Source organism: Bos grunniens, chromosome 29, assembly GCF_055505025.1.
Source record: "Bos grunniens cultivar Pamir isolate PY7600 chromosome 29, Bosgru_T2T1.0, whole genome shotgun sequence".
NCBI classification, from domain to species: domain Eukaryota; kingdom Metazoa; phylum Chordata; class Mammalia; order Artiodactyla; family Bovidae; genus Bos; species Bos grunniens.
The window spans coordinates 39,898,757-39,913,917 of record NC_141193.1 but is presented as its reverse complement, the minus strand read 5'-3'; the positions used below and the strand labels follow the sequence as shown (position 1 = coordinate 39,913,917).

General features: G+C 41.0%; 1 protein-coding gene and 1 long non-coding RNA gene across 39 annotated transcripts in view; one reads left to right on the top strand and one right to left on the bottom strand.

Annotated features, from left to right (window-relative positions):
• DLG2 (discs large MAGUK scaffold protein 2) overlaps positions 1 to 15,161 on the top strand; it is a 2,335,250-nt gene that overhangs the window by 1,898,226 nt on the left and 421,863 nt on the right. The gene's annotated exons all lie outside the window — the stretch shown is intronic.
• The window catches only part of LOC147342530 (uncharacterized), a 124,029-nt gene that overhangs the window by 38,842 nt on the left and 70,026 nt on the right, over positions 1 to 15,161 (bottom strand). For 2 of the 6 annotated variants that reach the window (XR_015157891.1, XR_015157890.1), the window contains 2 exons: positions 11,757 to 12,055; positions 11,384 to 11,535 (listed from right to left, as the gene is read on the bottom strand). The exons of 1 other annotated variant lie outside the window; for it this stretch is intronic. This is a non-coding gene — a long non-coding RNA (uncharacterized LOC147342530). The remainder of the gene's footprint in view (positions 1 to 11,383; positions 11,536 to 11,756; positions 12,056 to 15,161) is intronic. 3 more of the 6 variants (XR_015157893.1, XR_015157894.1, XR_015157892.1) reach the window with 2 other exon arrangements.

Sequence of the window (15,161 nt, the reverse complement as noted above, 5' to 3'; positions counted from 1 at the left end):
ATCATTTTGCCCTACTCCTCATTTATTTTTTTCTTTATTCATACAGCATATTCTGTGTGTGTGTGTCTTATAGGCTCAGCCCGTACTAGTTCCCAACATTACTAAAACAAATAAATCATTGTCTTCATCCTTCAGAGCCATACAGATTCACAGAACAGATAGGGAAACAAAGTAATTTCATAACATAAAGGTAACGATAGTGGTATGATCAATGAAAAAATAATGTGATTTCAAAGATGGAGACATGGTCAGTTTTTCTAGAGGCAAGGGTGAATAAGGAAATAGAGAGGAGACCGCCCCCGGCCTCAGTCTTGAAGGGCAGATAGAAGTTCATTACATAGATGAGGGTGCAGGAAAAAGCGTCTTTCTAGCCAAAGAGAACAGCCCAGAGCTGGAGAACAGTCTGGGCACAGATAAGACATGGAGCAACCTGGTGGGAGGGACAGCTCTGTGGTTGGCAGTTTCGTATGGCTGGAGCATGGGTGCAAGGGAGCACCGTGAAGTTAGTTAGGCATTAGGGTCAGATTGTTAGGCATTGAAGGTCAGATGATCGGGAACTTGGATATCATGCTGAGAAGTTTAGGCTTCGTCCTGAAGAAACACAGATCCCTGGAAGGCTTCTGAGCAAGAGAGTAACATGGTCAGATACGTATTTTAGAAAGATGACTGAAAACTTTATCATAGCTTACTTCCCACGACACCACACAGCCTCTCACTCACTATGGTAGATGTTTAGGGAGTTGACTGGAGTGACTTCACAGACCTTAGAGGGTCAAAGAATATCCTGCCCATAGTCATGAGAAAGACTTCAGGTTTAAATAGTCACTTAAAAAAAAAAAATCCAGAACCTTCTTAAGCCATGTGGTTGAGGAGGAAAAAACTAGCCCACAGCACCCTGCTTCCCTCTGCTGCAAACACCCCAGGGGCTGAGCGCATCCTCTGAGACTCCAGCTAAACAAGATGGTACTGCTGCTTGGCCAGAGGTGGGAGCCAGTTGGGCTGGCATCTCCCCAACTGCCCAGCATCCTAATGTTTTCATAATTATGAAAGCTTTTTTACATCACATTAAAAGAAAAGTAAAACTGCATGAGGGAACGTCATATAATTCATCCAGGTGATGGATAAAAAGACAAAGACCTTTTTAGAAAAAGACTGGTCGCTCTTTGCTCTCAGCTGCTCTGGCTTCTCGGGCACATGTCTCTGACCGAGCACGTGTCCTGGTCCTGGGCTCTTATAACAGCTTGTTTACATGGGGCTCCTCCCACCCCAGGCTTTTTAATCTTTGTATTCACAGTGCCTGATTCAGGGTCAGTACCCCCTAGGTGTTTACTGAAAGTCTGGATTCATGAATAAAATATTTTTTTAAGTGGATGGTGGTGGTTTAGTCACTAAGTCATGTCTGACTCTTGCGACCCCATGGACTGTAGCCCTCCAGGCTCCTCTTCCTATAAGATTTTCCAGGAAAGAAGATTTTTTAAAATATAAATATGTCTCTGTGTGTGTGTGTGTGTGTGTGTGTGTGTGTGTGTGTATAGGCTTCCCAGGGGGCACTAGTACTAAAGAATCTGCCTGCCAACCCAATGTCAGAGACACAGGTTTGATTCCTGGGTGGGGAAGATCCCCTGGAGGAAATGGCAACTGGCTTCAGTATTCTTGCCTGGAGAGCCCCATGGACAGAGGAGCCTGGCATGCTGGAGTCCACAGTATTGCAAAGAATCAGACACAACTGAGTGTCTGAGCACACCGGCACACATATATAGATCTAGATATTGAGTAACCAGGTTCCGTCTTCTTTAGATTGACTTCAAGGTTCAACTTAAAGTCTAATATGAAAGCTGAAATTAGTGGACAGTACCTACTGTGTTCCAGATATTGGGGACAAAAATCAAATGACATGTTCCCTGCTTTCAAGTTGATCATTCTAGCTGGAAAGGGAGATAAGTTTGCCAACCAGATGTAATAAGTTGTTATAGATATGTGGAGAAAATGCTAGGGGAGGCACCCATCGAATTGAGGAGGTAGAAGAGAGTATCAAGGACAATTTCCAGATCCATGAATTCTCAATTCTTAATAAGGAACAAGAGTTAGGATTTTGTTCCACTGTTCACATTTAATAATGTAGAAAAATGACTATACAGATGGGTCCCTAGACGATCCAAACTCTTAATGATGAAACTTAGAGCTCAAATCACTTCAGTATGAAAAGTACTGCACTTCTTTATAAACTGGTGGCATGTGCTCATTTATTCAATTGTCAAGTGTTTATTGTGCATTCTTCTTGTGCGTAAACCTTGACACCACACCTTTAGTAGGTTATAATCTCTCTGGATATCACAATGCCCTCACACAGGGAAAAGTTCACAGAAATGTAGGGTGTTATGTTCATCAGACCCAAAGTCATTGGCATAGTCAATAAACATGCTGGAATAAGAGCTGTGGCTCAAAATGTTTGGGAACGGGCCATCATGAAGAAGGTCAACCTTGAGTGGGTCTTACATAAAAGAAAAAATAGAACAAAAGAGAGGGATTCCTTGATGGTCCTGTGGTTAAGAATCCGCCTTGTAATGCAAAGGACGCAGGTTCAATCCCTGGTCTAGGAAGATCCCACATGCCGTGGGGCAACTGGGCCTGTGTGCCACAACTGCTGAGCCCACCCTTGAGAACCCATGAGCTGCAACTACTGAAGCCTGCGTGCCTGGAGCCCATGCTCTGCAACCAGAGAAGCCGCTGCAATGAGAAATCTGAGCACTGCGACTAGAAAGCAGCCCCCGCCCACTACAGCTAGAGAAAAGCCCACATGCAGCAGCAAAGACCGGCACAGCCAAAAAAATAAATCGTTTTAAAAAGAGAAAAAATAACAGGATATTTGAGAATGAGAACGTGGAAGGACAGAGGTAGGACTGAGTGTGGACTATTAAATCAGCTTGAAGTTACAGAGAACTGCCGTGAGCCAGGTAGCACACTGAGCACCACGGAGTAGACAAACACGGAACAGACACTGAATGTCCTGAAAAACTGTGTTCTGTGCAGTCTCACTGGCAGCCCATAACTGGATCCAAAACATAGACATGTGTGTGACTTGCACCATACTTTTATTTATCAATGTCAGCTTAAAATTCTGAAAAGTTCACATAAAATCTAGACTCTCATCTCTAGCAATTGGAGAATCTGGCAATGCTAGTCAGTATTCCTGCTTGAGCAACTGTCCAGACTTAAGCAGAAATCCCCTTTAGAGAGAACATATCCTCAGTCTGTTACAATCCCGACTCAGCCTGTTTCACTCATTTGTGTTATCTGTTCTTTCGATATGGACTTTAGATTTTTTCCATCCCTGAATAAAATCTACCAAAAAGAACAGATATTTGTGAAAATAATTATAGTTGGAAGCAGAGGGTAAAGTGAGATCTAAATCACGGTAAGAGTTGATTCACTGATTCAATAATGATTTCCTCAATTCCTGGTTGTCAGGCGTATTGCCGCTGCTAGATAATCGCTAGTGCCTGACGTCTGTTAAGGGAGTTGAATTCGTGAGTAATCGCTGCGCAATGTGATGAGTGCCACTATAGAAGCATGTGGACCAGACACAGTGTGGACCAAGTGATCACCTGAACCTGCAGGGTCAGAGAGTTTGAACTGAGTTTTAAGATGGCCTGAGCCAAGGAGTGGAGAGATGAAGCAACATGTCCAACTCAAAGAAGCACGAGAGTTTGATATGATATGGAGCCCAGGATGGCTGGTGCCAAGTAAGCAGGGAACTGAGAGAATCAGCTGTCATTCTAGTGGAAAGAGTGTGTTTGGAACATTGAAACTGGACTCAAAGAATCTTCAAACTAGGAAATTGTCCTAAAAGTCTAGGCCTGAACTAGAGAGAAAAGAGAGGTTGAGGGGATACCTTGATGTTCAGAGAGAAAAGAGTACAAGGCAACATATAATGAAGTGCTGAAGTTTTGGTTCAAATGATAGAAGCCAAGGGCAGTTTAAAGTGAATCTTTGAGAGTCAGTAATTCTGGAAACTATATTCTGTAAATGTTTTGTGATGCCTTTTTAAAATTGAGGTCTTCCTCTGGCTTATACAAAGTATATTTTAGCTTAGTGTTTTAAATTTTCATTGTTTACATTATCTCCCCATTTAATGAACAAAATACTTATAGTAAAGAGACTGGCCCTGTCAAAACAGTGAGGTAGCACTACATACATATGAGAATGGCAAAAATCTAGAACTCTGTCAACACCAAATGCTAGTAAGGAACTCTCATTCATTGTTGGTAGGAATGCAAACTAGTACAGCCACTTAGGAAGACGGGTTGGCAGTCTCTTATACGTTTACCATGAGATCTAGCAATCACACTTCTAGTATTTACCCAAATGAATTGAAAATTTATGTCCACACAAAAACCTTCACATAGGTGTTACTGCCAAAACTTGGAAGCATCCATTGTGTCCTTCAGTAGATGAATGAACAAATAAACAGATATACCCAGACCCTGGACTATGATTTAGCACTCCAAACAAATGAGCTATCAAGCCATGGAAAGACACAGAGCAATCTTAACACATATTACCAAGTGAAAGAAGCCAGTCTGAAACTCCTCATACTGTAGGATTCCAACCATATGGCATTCTGGAAAAGGCAAAACTATGCAGACAGTACAAAGGTTGGTATTGCCAGGGGTTGTGTGGAGAGTGGGATGAACAGGTGGGACACAGGGCATTGAAGGGTAGTGAAACTACTTTCGTGTGACACTGTAATGATGGATACGTGGCATTATACTCTTTGTGCAAAGCCATAGCATGGATAACACCTAGAGTGGTGAACCCTAATGTAAACTGTGGACTTTGGGTGATGAGGACGGGTCAGTGCAGGTTCGTCCATTCTAACAAGTATAGCACTCTGGTGGGGGATATTGAGAGTGAGGAAGGCTATGCCTGTGTGGGGGCCAGATGTTAATGGGAAATCTGTACCTTCCTCTGCATTTTATCTGAACCGAAACTGCTCTCGGACCAAGGAAGCTGGCGGGCTATAGTCCATGGGGTTGCAAAGAGTCAGACATGACTTAGCGATTAAACAGCAACAACAAAACTGCTTTTAAAAATTATCTCACTTATTAAAAAAAAAACAATAGATCGGATTGTGGTTATCAGAGGCAGAGGGTGGGAAGGAGGGGGTATTCGATGAAGACAGTCAAAAGGTACAAACGTCCAGTTATAAAATAAATAAGTACTAGGGGTCTAATGTACAGCATGATAAGTATATTAACCCTGCTGTACTTTATATGTGAAAGATGTTAAGAGCCTGAATCCTAAGAGTTTTCATTACAAGGAAAAAAATTTACTTCCTTAATTTAAACTCTATTACACTACATGCAAGTGAACATTCCAGAATATAGATGTGATGATATAATCTTTAATTATTAAACCAATGATTGTTGAAAATCAGTGATGCATTTGTTATAGAGTATAACTCATTGTTTATGTTTTGGGTGATGTCATAACAATAGAAAGTGAATAAAGTATTCCCAGTAAATTTATATAGCAGTGAAGAATTACATGCCTTCTGTGGACATTTTATAAGTGCGTTTTATATTGCAATAAAATTTTTCTCTTTAAATTGCAAAAAAAAAAATAAATAAATAAAGTTTTAAAAAGCAGAACTTCTAATTTTTCACAGGGTTTTGATCCTCTAAAAGGGAAAATATATATTGAAACACCCTATTTTTTATTTTTTAAGTGTAGTTGATTTATAATTGTCTCACGAGTACAACATAGTGATCCAGTGTTTTTATAGATTATACTCCATTTAAAGCTCTTTTAGAAATCAGTGAAGTAAAATGGACCAGAATGGGCAAATTTAACTCAGATGACCATTATAACTGCTACGGTGGGCAAGAATCCCTTAGAAGAAATGGAGTAGCCCTCATAGTCAACAAAAGAGTCCAAAGTGCAGTATGTGGGTGCAGTCTCAAAAATGACAGAATGATCTCGGTTTGTTTCCAAGGCAAACCATTCGATATCACAGTAATCCAAATCTATGCCCCAACCACTAATCCCGAAGAAGCTGAAGCTGAATGATTCCATGATGACCTGCAAGACCTTCCAGAACTAACACCAAAAAAAGATGTACTTTTTATCATAGGGGACTGGAATGCAAAAGTAGGAAGTGAAGAGATACATGGCAAGTTCGATATTGGAGTACAAAATGAAGCAGGGCAAAGGCTAACAGAGTTTTGCCAAGAGAACACACTGGTCATAGCAAACACCCTCTTGCAACAACACAAGAGACAGCTCTACACACAGACATCACCAAGTGGTCAATACTGAAATCAGGTTGATGATATTGTTTGTAGCCAAAGATGGAGAAGTTCTATGCAGTCAGCAAAAACAAGACCAGGAGTTGATTATGGCTCAGATCATCAGCTCCTTATTGCAAAATTTCAGGCTCAAACTGAAGCAAGTAGGGAAAACTATTAGGCCATTCAGGTATGACCTAATTACAGTGGAAGTGACAAATAGATTCAAGGGATTAGATCTGATAGACCGAGTGCCTGATGAACTATGGACAGAGGTTCGTGACATTGTACAGGAGGCTGTGATCAATACCAGCCCCAATAAGAAGAACTGCAACAAGGCAAAATGCAACAAGGTCTGAGGAGGCCTTACAAATAGCTGAGAAAAGAAGAGAAGCAAAATGCAAAGAAGAAAGGGAAAGATATACCCAATTGAATGCAGAGTTCCAGAGAAAAGCAAGGAGAGATAAGAAAGGTTTATTAAGTGAAAAATACAAAGAAATAGAGGGGAAAAAATAGAGTGGGAAAGAGTAGAGATCTCTTCAAGAAAATTGGAGATACCAAGTGAACATTTCATGCAAAGAGGGGCTCAATAAAGGAGAGAAATGGCAAGGACCTAAAAAAAAGAGATTAAGAAGAAATGGCAAGAACACACAGAACAAACTGTACAAAAACAGGTCTTAATGACCCAGATAACCACAACGGTATGGTCACTGACCTAGAACCACACATCCCGGAGTGTGAAGTCAAGTGGGCCTTAGGAAGCATTAGTATGAACCAAGCTAGTGGAGGTGATGGAATTCTAGCTGAGCTATTTCAAACCCTCAACGATGATGCTGTGAAAGTGCTGCACTCAATATGCCAGCAAATTTGGAAAACTCAGCAGTGGCCACAGGACTGGAAAAGGTCAGTTTTCATTCCAATCTCACAGAAAGGCAATGCCAAAGGATGTTTAAGTTACCATACAATTGTACTCATTTCACATGCTAGCAAGATTATGTTCAAAATCCTTCAAGCTAAGTTTGGGCAGTATGTGAACTGAGAACTTACAAGCTGGATTTAGAAAAAGCAGAGGAACCACCAATCAAATTTCCAACCTCCATTGGATCATGGAAAAAGCAAGGGAATTTTTAAAAGCATCTACAGTTCTGCTTCATTGACTAGGCTAGAGCCTTTGATTGTGTAGATCCCAACAAACTGTGGAAAATTCTTAAAGAGATGAGAATACCAGACCAACTTATCTGCCTCGTGAGAAAACTATATGCAGGACAAGAAGTAAGTTAGAACCAGACATAGAACAACAGACTGGTTCAAAATTGTAAAAGGAGTATGTCAAGGCTGTATATCATCAGCCCACTTATTTAACTTACATGCAGAGTACATCACGCACATGCCAGGGTGGATGGCAAGCTGGAAACAAGATTTCTGGGAGAAATATCAACAACCTCAGATATGCAGATGATATCACTCTCATGGTAGACAGCAAAGAGGAACGAAACAGCTTCTTGATGAAGGTGAAAGAGAAGAGTGAAAAGCTGGCTTAAAACTTAACACTAAAAAAAGGAAGATCATGACATCCTGTCCCATCACTTCATGGCAAAGAGTTGGGGAAAAAGTGGAAACGGTGACAGATTTTATTTTCTTGGGCTCCTAAATTACTATGTAAGGTGACTGTGGCCACAAAATTAAAAGACACTTGCTCTTTGGAAGAAAAGCTATGACAAACCTAGACAGCGTATTAAAAAACAGAGACATCACTTTGCCCACAAAGGTCTGTATAGTCAAAGCTATAGTATGGATGTGAGAATAGGACCATAAAGAAGGCTGAGCATCAAAGAATTGATGCTTTCAAAATATGATGCTTTCAAAATTGGAAGGACTGATGTTGAAGCTGAGGCTCCATACTTTGGCCACCTGATGCGAAGAGCTACCTCACTGGAAAAGACCGTGATGCTGGGAAAGATTGAGGGCAGGAGGAGAAGGGGACGACAGAGGATAAGATGGCTGGATGGCATCTCTGACTCAATGGACATGAGTTTGAGCAAACTCAGGAGATAGTGAAGGACAGGGAAGGCTGGTGTGATGCAGTTTATGGGGTCACAAAGAGTTGGACACAACTTAGCAACTGAACAATAACCAAGTTCTTATAACACACTGGCTCTCTTTCTCGCTTTGTGCAATACGTACTCACAGCGTGTTTATTTCATAGGTAGTGGTTTGTCTCTCTTAATCCCCATTTGGCCCCGCTCCACCATTTCCCTCTCCCTCCTGGTAACCACTTGTGTGCTCTCTTTATCTGTGAGTCTGTTTCTCTTTTGTTGTATATTCATTATATTTGTTTGTTTTGTTTTTACATGAAAACTCTTTAAAATCTTCCACATAATATAATGGGTTATTAGTATAAGAATTTTAAATTAGAAAAAGTAAATCATTTGGAGTATGCTTAGGACATTTCATTTGCATAGAATTTTACAGATTTATTTCTTTGGCATTTCTCCCTATTATTAAAATAAACATCCTAATTTACTGTGATACAAAATTCTCTTTCTTAAAAACACATTTAAATCTCAAGAGTTGAGAAATTTCCAAATAACTTAGTTTAAAAGACTTGTCCAAGGAAAACAAATAAAAACTACCATCACTCACAAATGATATATTTTATGCACAGAGGTCACTAACAATATGCCCCTGTGTAAGTTACATAGATATTAATGGGGTCTAATGTTTCATTATAATCTTAAAAGCTGTGTTCTTTCTGCAGAGACTCGTTTTGCATATTAAACATCACAATGGAGTATTACTCAGCCATTAAAAAGAATACATTTGAATCAGTTCTAATGAGGTGGATGAAACTGGAGCCTATTATACAGAGTGAAGTAAGCCAGAAAGAAAAACACCAATACTGTATACTAATGCATATATGTGCAATTTAGAAAGATGGTAATAATAACCCTGTATACGAGACAGCAAAAGAGACACTGATGTATAGAACAGTCTTTTGGACTCTGTGGGAGAGGGTGGGATGATGTGGGAGAATGGCATTGAAACATGTAAAATATCATGTATGAAACGAGATGCCAGTCCAGGTTCGATGCACGATACTGGATGCTTGGGGCTGGTGCACTGGGATGACCCAGAGGGATGGTACGGGGAGGGAGGAGGGAGGAGGGTTCAGGATGGGGAACACGTGTATACCTGTGGTGGATTCAACATGTGCCATGTTGATATATGGCAAAACCAATACGATATTGTAACGTTAAAAAATAAAATTAAAATAAAATAAAACCTCAAAATAAATAAATAAACATGTAAGGATAATCCTTAGTTCCAAATGAATTTTGTTCTCTCCCATTTTTCTATTAAAATATTAGGCTCCCTCCACAGTCAAAATTTTCTCAGTTTTGATAGAACCATGAGTACAAGAAATGCTTTAGTTTCCTCTTAACTTTGCAAGAAGGGCAAATGTGATGCAACTTATAGCTTTTTGGTCTGAGGAACATGAGGCAGAGATGAGACTAGAAGATGAATGGCAAGCTAGAGAATGACTACCCATCTAAGTGGGCCATGTGCTAGACAACTGTTGATATACAATGAGACTGCGAGTCAGTATTCATAGAATGTCTGGGTTGGTTTTTTCCCATGTAAATCCATGAATCCACATTTGATGCAAGTTTTTCTAATTTTAAACATGAGCAATGAATTCAAAAATTTGTTAACGCTGTGGTTCATATTAAGCCTCCAACTTGTCAATTGACAGTCTCTGGAATATATTGTACTTTAGACTCTGGGATTTTGAATGAGAAAATCTGCACCTTAGTTCTGTCTTTTCTACTTACTAAACTCAGTAAAAAGTTGGGCAAGCAGTCTTGTTTAACTACACTAGAGAGTTGTCAAAAAAATTTCTTAATCAGGTTGCCTACTTTTCTCAATATTTTGTTATAAAATTTTTCAAACATAAAGAAATTTAAAGAATGCTATAATGAACACCCATATACTTGCCATCTAGATTCTGGCTTCAACATTTTACTATACTTCCTCTTCAATCTATCCAGTCACCAGTACATCTTCCTTTTAGAATTAGTTTCAAAGTTGTTGCAGACATCAGTGTACCTCCATCACTGGATTGTTTTGAGGAATAAATGGAATGATGCACAGAAAGCATCAAGTACAACATTTAGCATCTAGGTAAACAGAGTCATAATAGCCTCCTTCCTGACATCTGTTTATTATCTACAGCTTGAATGTCATTGGTCCCACTGAGAGTATGTGATTTATACTGGGGGGGGGGGGAATAAAAGATATTTTTTATAATAACTTTTTTGTCAAAAATCCTATTAACCCCTACCTTCAAAAACGTATCTAGAACCTGGATTTCTGGTATCAGCCAATGGAAAGTATCCCCGTTCCTAATTCTCCCTTTTATGTAGAAAAGCAAAAACAACTTTAGACATACTCCAACAAACAAACATAAAAACACTCTAAAAAGCTGGACAAAGGACTCCTCTGGTGGTCCAGTGGTTAAGAATCCACCTGCCAATGCAGGGGACATGGGTTCAATCCCTGGTTTGGGAAGATCCTACCTGCTGTGGAGCAACTAAGCCCATGAGCCGCAGCTACTGAGCCCACACACTGCAACTGCTGAATCCTCATGCCCTAGAGCCCTAGAGTCCACGTGCTGCAGAGCTTCCCATGCTCTGCAACAAGGGAAACCACCACCATGAGAAGCCTGCATATACAATGAAGTAAGAGTAGCCCCTGCTCGCTGCAGCCTAGAGAAAACCTGCTTGCAGCAACAGAGACCCAGCACAGCCATAAATAAATAAATATATTTTTTTAAGTTGGAAAGATGTCAGGCTGGCTCAAAGAGGAATGACACTCATGTGAGTTATCTGGATTTTCTCTCTGCATCCCGTATATCCTGGATGGGCCACAGAAGGTTATACCCTGAAACCGCCACTACGTATAGATTAAAAAGCCTCAAGAAAAGCCTGCTCCCTGTAACCAAAGTACTGCAGAAAGAGTAGACTAATAGAACAGGGAAGTTTTGGGCAGTGGGGTCCTACTCTAGCCAGATAACAAAGAAAAAGTCATCCACTCACCATTGTGGTACCAGTAGACCATGTGGATAGCTGGACTCCTGACCCCACCAGAGACAACTGGGATATGCAATTATGAGATGGCCCTTCATTTCTTCCACTGGGTTGGTGTCAGGGGGCCAAAGAAGAGCTGAACTTCCATTCCCATCCTGCAACTAAAAGGCAGAATCAGATGGTATGAGGTGTTGTTAGTTGATACTCCACTTTCAGTGGGAAGCTGAACTTGCATCTTTACCCAGCAGCAGAAAGAGCTGGAATGATAGTAGCTTTCTGTTCCCTTAATCCTGGTATTGGCAGGGCCCTGCCGGGAGCTGAATTTCTACTGACAGGAGGAGGGAGAAGGAAGCAGCTCTTGTTGGCAAACCACTTTACCTACCTACCAGGGGAGTGTCCATGGGGCTCGATGCAGGTGGGGAGGGCTGAACTTCTAGCCCCTCTCAGAGGCAGAACAAGTTGGTTCAAGGTAGTACTGGTCAACATGCCACTTTCTCTCCATCTTTGGTGTCAGTGGGTCCAGAAGGATCCAAGCCTCTACCCCACCAAGTGGCAGGCAGGTAGAATGACTAGAATGCAAACTGGTACCCCACTCTCCTCTCTGGTGTCACCAGAGCCATGTGGAGAGCTGAATACCCATCCCACTTGGATCTGCTAAACAAATCTACAACCTGGAAAAGACTAAAATGAGATATAATCCAGTGCCTCACAACATAACACCCAAAATGTCCAGTATACAATAAAAGATCACTTATACCAAAAACCAGGATAACCTCAATTTGAATGAAGAAAGACAAAAGATAGCAACATTGAGGTACTAATAACACAGATGTTGGAATTTTCTGTCAAGGATTTTAAAGCAGCCATCATGCTTCAATGAGCAATTACAAATACACTTGAAATCAATTTTTTTTAGAGAAATAGAAAGTCTCAGCAAAGGAATAAAAGATATAAAGAAAAACCAAATAGAATGTTGAAGCTTTTTTTAAAATTAATTTATTTTCAGTTCAGTTCAGTTCACTCAGTCATGTCCGACTCTTTCTAACCCCATGAATTGCAGCACGCCAGGCCTCCCTGTCCATCACCAACTTCCAGAGTTCACTCAGACTCACGTCCATCGAGTCAGTGATGCCATCCAGCCATCTCATCCTCTGTCATCCCCTTCTCCTCCTGCCCCCAATCCCTCCCAGCATCAGAGTCTTTTCCAATGAGTCAACTCTTCGCACGAGGTGGCCAAAGTACTGGAGTTTCAGCTTTAGCATCATTCCTTCCAAAGAAATCCCAGGGCTGATCTCCTTCAGAATGGAATGGTTGGATCTCCTTGCAGTCCAAGGAACTCTCAAGAGTCTTCTCCAACACCATAGTTCAAAAGCATCAATTCTTCAGTGCTCAGCTTTCTTCACAGTCCAACTCTCACATCCATACACAACCCCTGGAAAAACCATAGCCTTGACTAGACGGATCTTTGTTGGCAAAGTAATGTCTCTGCTTTTCAATATGCCATCTATGTTGAATTGTAGGCTAATTACAATATTGTAGTGGTTTTTGCCATACATTGGACATGGACTCATGTCCATCGAGTCGGTGATGCCATCCAGCCATCTCATCCTCTGTCGTCCCTTTCTCCTCCTGCCCCCAATCCCTCCCAGTATCAGAGTCTTTTCCAATGAGTCAACTCTTCGCACGAGGTGGCCAAAGTACTGGAGTTTCAGCTTTAGCATCAGTCCTTCCAAAGAACCCCCAGGACTTATCTCCTTTAGAATGGACTGGTTGGATCTCCTTGCAGTCCAAGGGACTCTCAAGAGTCTTCTCCAACACCACAGTTCAAAAGCATCAATTCTTCAGTGCTCAGCTTTCTTCACAGTCCAACTCTCACATCCACACACAACCCCTGGAAAAACCATAGCCTTGACTAGATGGATCTTTGTTGGCAAAGTAATGTCTCTGCTTTTCAATATGCTATCTAGGTTGGTCATAACCTTCCTTCCAAGGACTAAGCATCTTTTAATTTCATGGCTGCAACCACTATTTGCAGTGATTTTGGAGCCCCCCAAAAATAAAGTCTGACACTTTCCACTGTTTCCCCATCTATTTCCCATGGAGTGATGGGACCAGATGCCATGATCTTCGTTTTCTGAACTTTGAGCTTTAGGCCAACTTTTTCACTCTCCTCTTTCACTTTCATCAAGAGGCTTTTTAGTTCCTCTTCACTTTCTGCCATAAGGGTGGTGTCATCTGCATATCTGAGGTTATTGATATTTCTCCTGGCAATCTTGATTCCAGCTTGTGCTTCTTCCAGTCCAGCGTTTCTCATGATGTACTCTGCATAGAAGTTAAATAAGCAGGGTGACAATATACAGCCTTGACGTACTCCTTTTCCTATTTGGAACCAGTCTGTTGTTCAATCTGAACAGGAAAAGAAAACAGACTAGAAATGTATCCACTGTCCACCACCTCCTCTAATACCACTCTCGCCCACGGCACTATTATATTTTGCCTAAATATAACAAAATCCACCGAACCTGTCTTCTTTAGTCTTTGCCTCTCATATGTACTTTATACCAAAGTAATCATTTAAAATGTAAATCAGATCAGGTAATTTTTCCCAGTGGGTCCCTGTTTCTCTCAGAGTAAAAATCAAAGTTTTAAAATGGTCTATGGAACCCTTCAGGATTTATCCCCTGTTGCCTATCTGCCTGTGGGAGTCAAAATTCTGAAATGGCCCCATGATCTCCACCTTCTGGTGTTGCTCCCACAGTTAAGTTACCTTACATGGAAAAGGGACTTTGCAAATGTAATTAAGGTTACTAAGCAGTTGATGTTAAGGTGAAGAATTATCTGGGTGCTTCAAACCTAATCACACAGACCTTAGAAAAGCAGAGAGTTAAATCCAGCCAGCTGCTGAAGAACAAACCAGAGAGCTTCCAAAAAAGGAAAGGATTCAGTGTACCATTTCTGACTTGAAGTTTAGAGAGGACCACATGAGAAGGAAAGGGGGTGGCCTCTAGAAGCTGAGAGAGACTCCCAATTGGTAGCAAGCAAGGAAACAGGACCTCAGTCTTTGTTATGGCTAATTTTGTATGTCAACTTGACTGGGTCACAGGGTGCCCAGATAATTAAACCTTACTCCAAGTGTGTCTGTGAGGATGTTTCTGGATGAGACTATCATTTGTATCAGTATACTGAGTAAAGCTGATTGTCCTCTCTCATATGAGTAGCCCCATCCAACCCACTGAAGGCCTGAATAAAACCAAAGACAAAGTAAGAGAGAATTTACTCTTTCTTTCTGCCTTTGATCTGGGGCATTGCTTTTCTCCTAACTTTGGACTCAAACTTGAGCTGGAAGTCATACCATCAGCTCTCCTGGGTCTCCAGCTTGCTGACTATAGATCCTGGAACTTCTCATCATTCATGGCTCCATCAGTCAATTCCTTATAACAAAATACTGAGTTGGCCAAAAAAAGGTTCATTTGGATTTTTTCCATAAAGTCTTACAGAAATAACTGAACGAACTCTTTTGGCCAACCCAATATATGTAAAACAGTCCTACAAGTACAAGATACTGAATTCTGCCAACAAGCTAACTTGAATATGGATCTGGCTTTTTCCCCAGAGTATCCCAATAAAGTTTGTCCTGGCTGACACTTTGATAACAACCTTATGAAATCCTAGGCAGACAACCTAGACGAGGCCACCCCAACTTCTGACCTACAAGACTGTGAGATAATAGTGGGTGTTTGTGGTAATTTGTCACCACCAAGTTTGTGGTAATTTGTTACTCATCAAT